The following is an 8,623-nucleotide window of genomic DNA, read 5'->3' on the forward strand; positions in this document are numbered from 1 at the left end:
ACCATCATTCTGGAATAATTCTGGAATGAACAGAATGATTCGAATAAAAATATTCGATGTGTCAACCCCCTTGGGTTTTGCTCAAAAATCGTCAAAATGTTTATTTTTTGGGGAGGTACCAAAATTGAGGGGGTGGTCCGATTTGGATGAAATTCGGGATTCTTTAATGTTTTGATAGTATCAACAGCCCTGCCAAATTTGAGTAGTATCGTAGAGGGTAATTTTCAAATGCTGTTCCGCTTCAGATGGAATGACCCATATGGGTATCAAACTTTATATTTTGTATATATTTGCCATGGTATTAATACAGTATTGACGCCATCCTAGAGTAGCCGGTGCCCTCAGGGCTGTACCGACGGAGGGCATTTACCGGTCGGTACAATATTGAGCAGTATGGCTATCAAACTTCAAATTATTTGATACTAGACATAAAAATTCACATTTTGACTTATCTAAAAAAATTAAATCTTGGTTATGTTTGGAACAAACCTGTACTTAACATAAAATGATAAAAAAATTAGTGAAATATATTTAATTTCAAGAGCTTGTGCAAAGTTCTTTGTCATATTGTTCATGTGTAACATAACCACCTGAACCTTTTCCTCGACATGTTTCTTACAAGTTACGCACTGCTTTATGGACCTTATCAAAGAAAATGTCAGAATTGATATTTAAAGGAAGAGCTTGTTTTAAGGCTAAACATGGCCAAACCATTATGACAGTTGTTAAAACTGAGTTTGTCGTAGAACAAGTTTTAACCCGCCAGTGTGGACATGGTATTAGAAAGTTTACTAAGATACATCCACGAAGAAATGGTTGCAAACGCGTTTTTATGCAGTTATGTATGCATGGTGCAAATGCAATTCAGTTGGCTTTACACCATTCATTGCACAAGTCACAGGGAACGAGGTCTTCGTATCTTGCTTAAAGGTTTATTGTTAAAAATTGTTTTATATGTTAAAATAACTACGCTGTTAATGTTTTTTTTTTATAAATATTTTTCAGTTCAACGAACTATGCCAAAAGCTGAACCATGGATAAACCAGTACATTTTTTAAAGAAAATAAGCGTGATTTGTTTCATCATCAACTATTCTCTAGTGGAATGCATTGAACCTTCCACTACATCAGAAAATGAAAAGTATCAGCTTACTGTAGGATATGATGTATGTTTTTCAGTTACATGTCTCATTTATCGTTTGCTAATTTGGTTTAATGGATGTTTATTCTTTTTACAGGATACAAGAGTTATTAGTCGAAAGGATTGCAAAACAGTCATTGGTAAAGTACATCTCAATATATCTTAAGCAAAACTTGTTTATTTAGGAACTTACTTTCCAAACAGCAGTTGACGAACCAAATGAGCTTAATAGTATTAAAAAAAACAAAAAAATTGGCATAAAACACACTCACCAAGTGATCAAGTATAATGCTGAACCATTATTAAACAATTCCCACAAACAGGAACAAATCACACCACAAGAGTTGAACTATACTACCAAAGTATCATTAAATCTTTTCCACATATTCATGAACTTATACGATCATCAATCTTGGAATTTAACTCCTTTAAAAAACAAAATAAGCTATGATTGTGCTGCAGATATGCAAATATACCTACAACATCTTAATTTACAAACTAATTGGGCATTAAAAGGTACACCATTTTTATAGTTTCAGAACCGTCAAATAATTAATGCATTTTTTTAGTTTTTGATTCTTCAGGACATTATGGTGGGCAGTCATTATTTGGTAATGATTTTTGGCTTGGATCAAAATCATTTTGTGAGGAGATAAACGAAAAAAATTCTGAATCAAAAACAGAGCCGTTTGTTCACATGAGTTTTTTTGTAGCGATTATCAGAGCAAAGATATTGCAGCTGACACCTGAGGTAAAATTTTGTTTTATTTCAAGCAAAAAATGTGAATTGGTCAAAGATAAAGTGGAACAAAAAGTACATCCTGCTTATGTTATAGTTGATGTTATTAAAGCAAGGGGGAGGAAACTCTCATAACATTGAAATTATTTTTGTAAAATAGTGAACCTTTATAAAGGGTAATTTTCCAACAACTTACAATGCAGTTTCCCGACCCGTCTTCGATTTGCGTGAAACCTTGTCCTAAGAAGTAATTTTGGTCCCTTATTGCGAATCCGAGGTCCATTGTCCGATGAAGGGGGAAGGCCCCCCCGCATTTTTTACTAAAGGGGTTACATGCATGTAGAAAATCGCAAAATATCATATTTCAGAAAACTTAGTAAATCCACCAAAAAGATGATTTTTAATCACTCCTGAAAGTTTCATGAAGATACATCTTGATTAAACAGAGTAAAAGACGAAATTTTGCTATGCGCAAAGCGGACTGTCAAACTTTGTGAGCGCTTTTCTCTAAACACTGAGTTGATTTACGGGTGCCACGATATCTCGAGATGGGATGAACCAAATTGGCTGAAATTTAAGCATAAGCATAGGCATAGATGCCCACCCGCAGTTGCTACTCCTTTATTGACCAGGACCTCCAGAAGTTACATCCACGAGCCGTGGAAGATGAATGGGTGCTATCTTTCCTCGCTTCGCAACTTCTCAAAGGCCCCTATCATGCTGATCAATACCGGCGCCGGCCACGACCAGTGGTAGGGTCACGGGGAAGTGGATGGGAATGTTAGTCCGATACTTGAGTGATAGAGACCGCCCAATCGACTGCTTCTCCGACAAAGTATCACATGAGTTTTGAGGGGGTTAGTAGATGGGTATGTGGTCAGGATTCACGAGTGGCAGTGATGTGACCATGAGCATTTTGTTTATCGGTTGAAATTTTTTAAATCTTAGGCAGCCGGCTGCGGAAAGATACAAATAAAAAAAATCAAATTGTTCGCTCTACAGCATTGCCTTGGCGTTCTCGATTACGAGATTCCTACTCGAAACTAGGTGTCCGAAGGCTTGATTGTTGAGGCAATTGCAAACCTCTTTTTACACCTTAGCTTCCATCCACCCCGGGATTCGAACTGACGACCTTTGGATTGTTAGTCCAACTGCCTACCAGCGACTCCACCGAGGCAGGACCCAGGGAGACGACTCCTACACCTGGACTGAGCTAACGACCTAACCTTTTTTCGGTTAGGCCGGGGCCAATATTTACTTCCCTTCCGACGGAAGGCGTGATCAGACAAATCTCGTCTCGAAAAATGCCACCGGGACCGTCTGGGATCGAACCCAGGCCGACTGGGTGAGAGGCAATCACGCTTACCCCTACACCACGGTCCCGGCAGATACGGAAAGATACATTATTGATTATTTAGAAAGTTTTTTTTTAATCGAACGCGTGCCAACCGAGCAGTAGTGCTATGGGCTGGACTTATCAGTATATTTTTACTAATTGTACAATTTAGATAACGCGTCCAAATTTCAAAAATAGTAAATAAAAAAACGCTTACTCTTCATAAAATCGATAGTTTGATGAGTTAATACTAGAACTGCCATAAGTACAAACAACACACCAAACCAAGCCTACTCCGGTGGAATCGCTGGCGGCGGTTGGAGTCGCAATCCAAAGGTCGTCAGTTCAAACACTGGGGTGGAAGGTTCCTTGGAGTAAAAAGAGGTTTGGGTGCTCTCCCCATTCAAGCCTTCGGACTCCTAGGTTCGAGCAGAAACTTGCAATAGAGACCACAAAAGACCCGGGGGTCGTTAATGTGGATGGTTTGATTTTTGTGTGCCTCTGCGGTGCACACACACACTGATGAAACCTCTCGAACATTCGGGACTCTTTCTCTTTCCGCAATCGTCCCAATTCACCCCAAAAACGCGCCCGAAACGAAGCAAACCCAAAAAAGAACTTTTCAATCGCGCGATTCTTTTTCAACTGACGACGATTCTTTTTTCGCTCCACTTTGTGTGCCTCTGCGGCGCACACACACACTGATAAAACCTCTCGAACATTCGGACTCTTCCTCTTTCCGCAATCGTCCCAATTCACCCCAAAAACGCGAGATGGGATGAACCAAATTGGCTGAAATTTGAGGTGAAAACTCTCAAGGCATATACCGTGTGCATGACGAAGCTCGATTTTTATATTTAGTTTTTTTTAATGACAGAAATCAAAAACTGACGATTTTTTATGTGAAAAGTATAATAATCTGTTTTTTTTTTTCGAAAATTGGCCTTCGTCAAGCGAACGGGACCGGTTCAACAAGTCTTCACCAAAACTTTTAGCCAGTTTAGCCAAAGCAGTGTTGAGATATCGTGGCACTCGTTTTTTGAAACTGCTTACTTCAAATAGCTATATCTCGGCAGTGATACAACCAAATGTTTCCAAAATTGTTATGTTAATAGATGAAAATGTATATTTTAATGCCTTGAAAACAGATTTAAAAAAAAAGTTTATGTTAATGCTCATGTCTACTTCTGACATTTTTGCCGATTTACAGTAGTGTTTTTCATTTAGTAGACTGGAATAGTCAAAGAGTATTTTAAGTTAAATTTGATGGCGTACTGAAAAAGCTGAGCAAACGTATTTTTTCAAATTATTCTGAGTTATTGAATCCAGACAAGGGGCACCGATAGTTAGAGAAACACATGTCTTAAGGAAAAAAAGAAAGTAATTATCAATGTTGTTGGATTTCTTTCAAAAAAATAATACGTTTTCCTTGTCTTTGAAAAAATTACTAAGCCTGGTAAGGCAGTAACTATTAAAAAAAATGCTGTTAATCGTTGAATCAACGTCATCGATGTCGTTGATTTAAACGTAATCGTAATCGCAGCCATCGTTGATTTAATCGTCAACGTCAACGGAGTCATTGATTTAAACGGCGTTGATCAACGCGTTGATTATCGATAATCAACGCGTTGATCAACGGCGTTCTTTTATAGTTTTCTAGAGATTTATGAGGAAAGAACGATTTTTTCATAAATGTATTAATTGGGAAACATTCTTAAATAGATTTGACATGGTTGTTCGGGGATCCGGGTGTACCAAGAGGACCGAAGTGACCGGATTTTAAACGTGATTTAAGCCCTAGCTAATTGCTGGTCACTTCCATCTCCACTTTGGTTCCCTAGTCCTTCCAGGATTTTTCTTATATAAATGCAACCGAGGATGGACAATTGGGAACCGAGATATGGTCGGATTAACACCGGAATTATTGTTCCGGGCGGTTCAGTGAGAGTCTCGCGTGACTAAATAACGACAGAATTTGTTTTTCTGTGATGCAATACTGAATTGACCACATGACTAGGTGTTGGCCACTCCACCCTAACTCCTCCTTAGTACTTTGTAAACAAGTACCCCTCGCCAAAGCAGTGTGGTGAATTACTAATGTCACCACACTGATACACGAGTGTCTTGCGAACCTTCGTGGTGAACGGACACTAGAGCTGCGGTATTTTTACTACCTAAGCTCAGAGTTATTTCAAACAAAATTCACAGTCCTGAGTTATTTTCCAAAATTCTAAACAGTCTTTTCAAGACTAACCCCACCTGAAAACCTGACGAGTTGCTGTAGTTTACCCAGCACCCAGGTAGCATAAACTTTATACGCGCAGCTGGTTAGGGAGATCTTACGGTAATGATCGGTAGTTTTAGGATTCTTCACTTTGGGAATGGGGACCACCACAACGTGTTTCCAGTCGGCCGGCATGCAATTCTCGATTCAAACTTTTGTCAGCAGTTGATGTAGTTCGCCAAGGGCCTGTTCACCACCGTACTTGAGATATTCTGAGTAAAGATTGTCTGCACCGGGTGTTTTCCCATTCTTCATTTGGTCCAGAATAGATCAAACCTCTTGTAACCGTTGTACTAAATTGGTTTATTTGATTCATAAAACATAACAAATTTAGCGCTTTGCGCAAACTCTATTTATATAACATATTCATTTATTATTATTATCTTATTAATTGAATTTAAAATACGATTTCGAAGATAGCCCCTTTGTAAAGACACTCACTGCTTCACAGTGAGTGACGGAGTGCAAGCACTCGCGTTTACCCCTGATGATTAGGCAACCCCCATAACGTGAGTTCGCTGCGCGCGCTTTGACGAGCGGTTGCTCAAACCGACACGTGATTGGAACTCAGTTACGATCTTAAGAGGCCGCACGTGCAGATTCTGAACCAAGGGTTTGACTCGTTTATCTTCGTGAGAATTGGAAAAGGAGAGCGTGTAGGCCGTGTACCTTCAGCATACCGAGTGGGAGCGGGACACACTATTAGAGAGCGATATTTCCCGAATAGGCTAAACCCAACGCAACGTTTACGTGCATCCGGTGGGGTCGTACGTAACTTCGGCGATCAGTTTCCCAGGCTCGAGTCTGAGAAATTTTAGTAACTCGATCACATTCTCCTAACCCGTGGAACGATTCGGAAGTGCAGTGAATTTGCTGGAGTTGTAACGTAGGTAATCTGCGCGAGGTTCGATCTCGGGTGTTAATCTAAAGTTAACTTTTCAGAAGCTAGGCCGATAGAAAAGTAGTGCGACAGATAGCTAGCTTTTGTGACCTTTGTGCGAGAACCTGCGAAGAAAGGTAATGTAGTCAGTGTGCGAAATAGTGCGTGCTCTAAAACGATCGTTTCGACGGTCCGTGTTCCCTTTAGGCAGCGTGGTCACAAGTTTACTTGTCTCCGGCGGCTTCCCTCGTCCGCGGACGGAATTGCTGGCCAAGCTACAACCCTGTGGCCAGCCGCCGCGCCGTCAACATCGTGGCAGAAAACCCCCGGTCGAACCGCAACCTCTTGACCGAGCCACTCCAGTCACCTGTGGCCTTTTTGACGCAAACGCCTGGCCGCACCGCAACCTAGTGGCCGCGGCGATCTTCGTCGACTCGTGAGGATTCTTCACGAATCACCGTTCGAAACTGCCTGGCCCCCAACAACCACGTGGCCCGCAGCGAACGCCTCGAACACGCCGTGACGCTGTCACGGACCGCCGGTCGGCAGACCTGAAGACCGACCACGTGGCAAATCGATCGGTTCCAGACGCCTGGTAGGTGAGTCGATCATCCGCCACTCAACCATTGTGATCGCACAACAGCAGCAGTAGCAGAACTCGCAGAGCAGCAGTCTACGGCGCCGGCAAGGGCGAAGTAGAGGAGAAAGAACGCGCACAATGAATGAGTATTGATGTTGGGAGCTTTCGTTGAGCACGTTGGTTTTAGGTCAATTCGGGCATTATGGGCTCGGATAATACTGAAGTTCGGTAAGTCGGACGCAGGGAAACTGCGGGGAAAGCTGAATCGTTCTCCAAACCTCTTCTCACGAGCAAACTGGACCTTCCTAAGGAAGAGTCTCAAGCTGGGCAACTTTAGATCACGTTCTGGTCCAACGTCCGTACGGTTACACTCTTCCAAGGTGGGAGGGGACAGCGAAGGGGGACAGTCCGAGTCGGGCTGTAGGGGTGGGATCAGGTTCGGCCCACTGTCATCCACGAGCAAATCCCCGAGCTTGATTGATGATGCGGTATTTGAGGATTTTGACTTCTTATCTGGCACCTTCTTGAATCGCTTGAACAATTTGTGGCTTAGCCTGAGACGCTCCCCAAAGCGACGGGTTTCAATCGCAGCATCCCCCAGTCGGGTTTTCATGCTACCCCAACTTTCCTCAACAGACCTACCGTCTGGATAACTTGATGGCGCAGAACTCGTTATTTGTTCCTTAAACTTCTTCTGAATGGGTTCATAGCGAAGCAAGGTTGGGTCTAAATCAGCTCTCCGTTGAAAAGGACGTTTCCTGTTCGGGTTACCTGGAACTTCGGCACGATTCTTCACAACATTACAAAGTAGCATTTTGTGATCAGTAGAGAGATTAGGCCAAATACACCGAAGAGCCTTCAAATACAACTTGGAATGGGTGTGTGTTAGTATATGATCAATTTGACTGTGGCGATCACCGCTCTTCCACGTGACCTTGAAGCAAGATGGGGCCTTGGTGTTCCGCGCAACGAGGGAATGGAGTCCGAGCAAAAACCGCATTTGTGAGCCGTTTTCATTGAAGCTGTTATGTCCCACAGAAGTTCCGATCAGCTGCTTCTCCTATTCGGTCAGGCCTACGTTCGCCAGCTGACTGTTAAAGTCGCCAAGTATGATCAGTTGATGTAAACTCGCCAACTCACCTACTAGTGTCCCCAGTCGTGAGAAGAAACAAGCGTTGTTTTGGTTTGCCCCGTGCACATTTACCAAATCCAAGTATCGTGTGTTGTCCTTCTCCTAAATAGTTTTATAGTGATCGGCAGGGTCCAGTCGAACAGATGGCTCATTGAACTTGTGCAGGTAGATAGTTACGCGCAGAATCGAAGAAAGTAGGATAAGAGTTGCATCTCCTCCATTGGTCAGGCCGGTCCTCACGTGAAAAGTGTAGTTTTCCAGAGCATCACGATCGCTAGGGATCCTTAAGGAGGTCAAGGTGGTAGAATCCTGGCGTTCTATTTCTTCAGCGATCAAACAGCGAAGGTTGCTACAAATATCTACACCAGCTTCTTCTCGCGTCAGCTGATGTAGTATGGCACTTTCTTGCAACTGGCGGCCAGGATTCACAACGAGAACCTCCATCTGGGGGGTATGAACGGTGGGTCTAACAATGTCAAATCGTTCACCAGGTAGAGCACCTAGGACACTTTGACGCAACCGCGAGCACAAG

At 42.5% G+C, this 8,623-nt stretch overlaps 1 long non-coding RNA gene across 3 annotated transcripts; it reads left to right on the forward strand.

Annotated features, from left to right (window-relative positions):
• The first annotated feature begins 616 nt into the window (after window positions 1–616).
• On the forward strand, window positions 617–7,174 carry LOC120431848 (uncharacterized). Of its 3 annotated transcripts, XR_008212643.1 has the most exons (6): window positions 617–930; window positions 1,006–1,165; window positions 1,238–1,280; window positions 1,348–1,656; window positions 1,710–6,516; window positions 6,587–7,174. It is a non-coding gene; the product is annotated as an uncharacterized LOC120431848 (long non-coding RNA). The 3 variants fall into 3 exon arrangements; XR_005607960.2 differs by having other exon boundaries at window positions 625–930; window positions 1,345–1,656; window positions 1,710–7,174; XR_005607961.2 differs by having other exon boundaries at window positions 627–930; window positions 1,710–7,174.
• Window positions 7,175–8,623: the final 1,449 nt, after the last annotated feature.

Source organism: Culex pipiens, chromosome 1 (assembly GCF_016801865.2).
Source record: "Culex pipiens pallens isolate TS chromosome 1, TS_CPP_V2, whole genome shotgun sequence".
Lineage (NCBI taxonomy): Eukaryota > Metazoa > Arthropoda > Insecta > Diptera > Culicidae > Culex > Culex pipiens.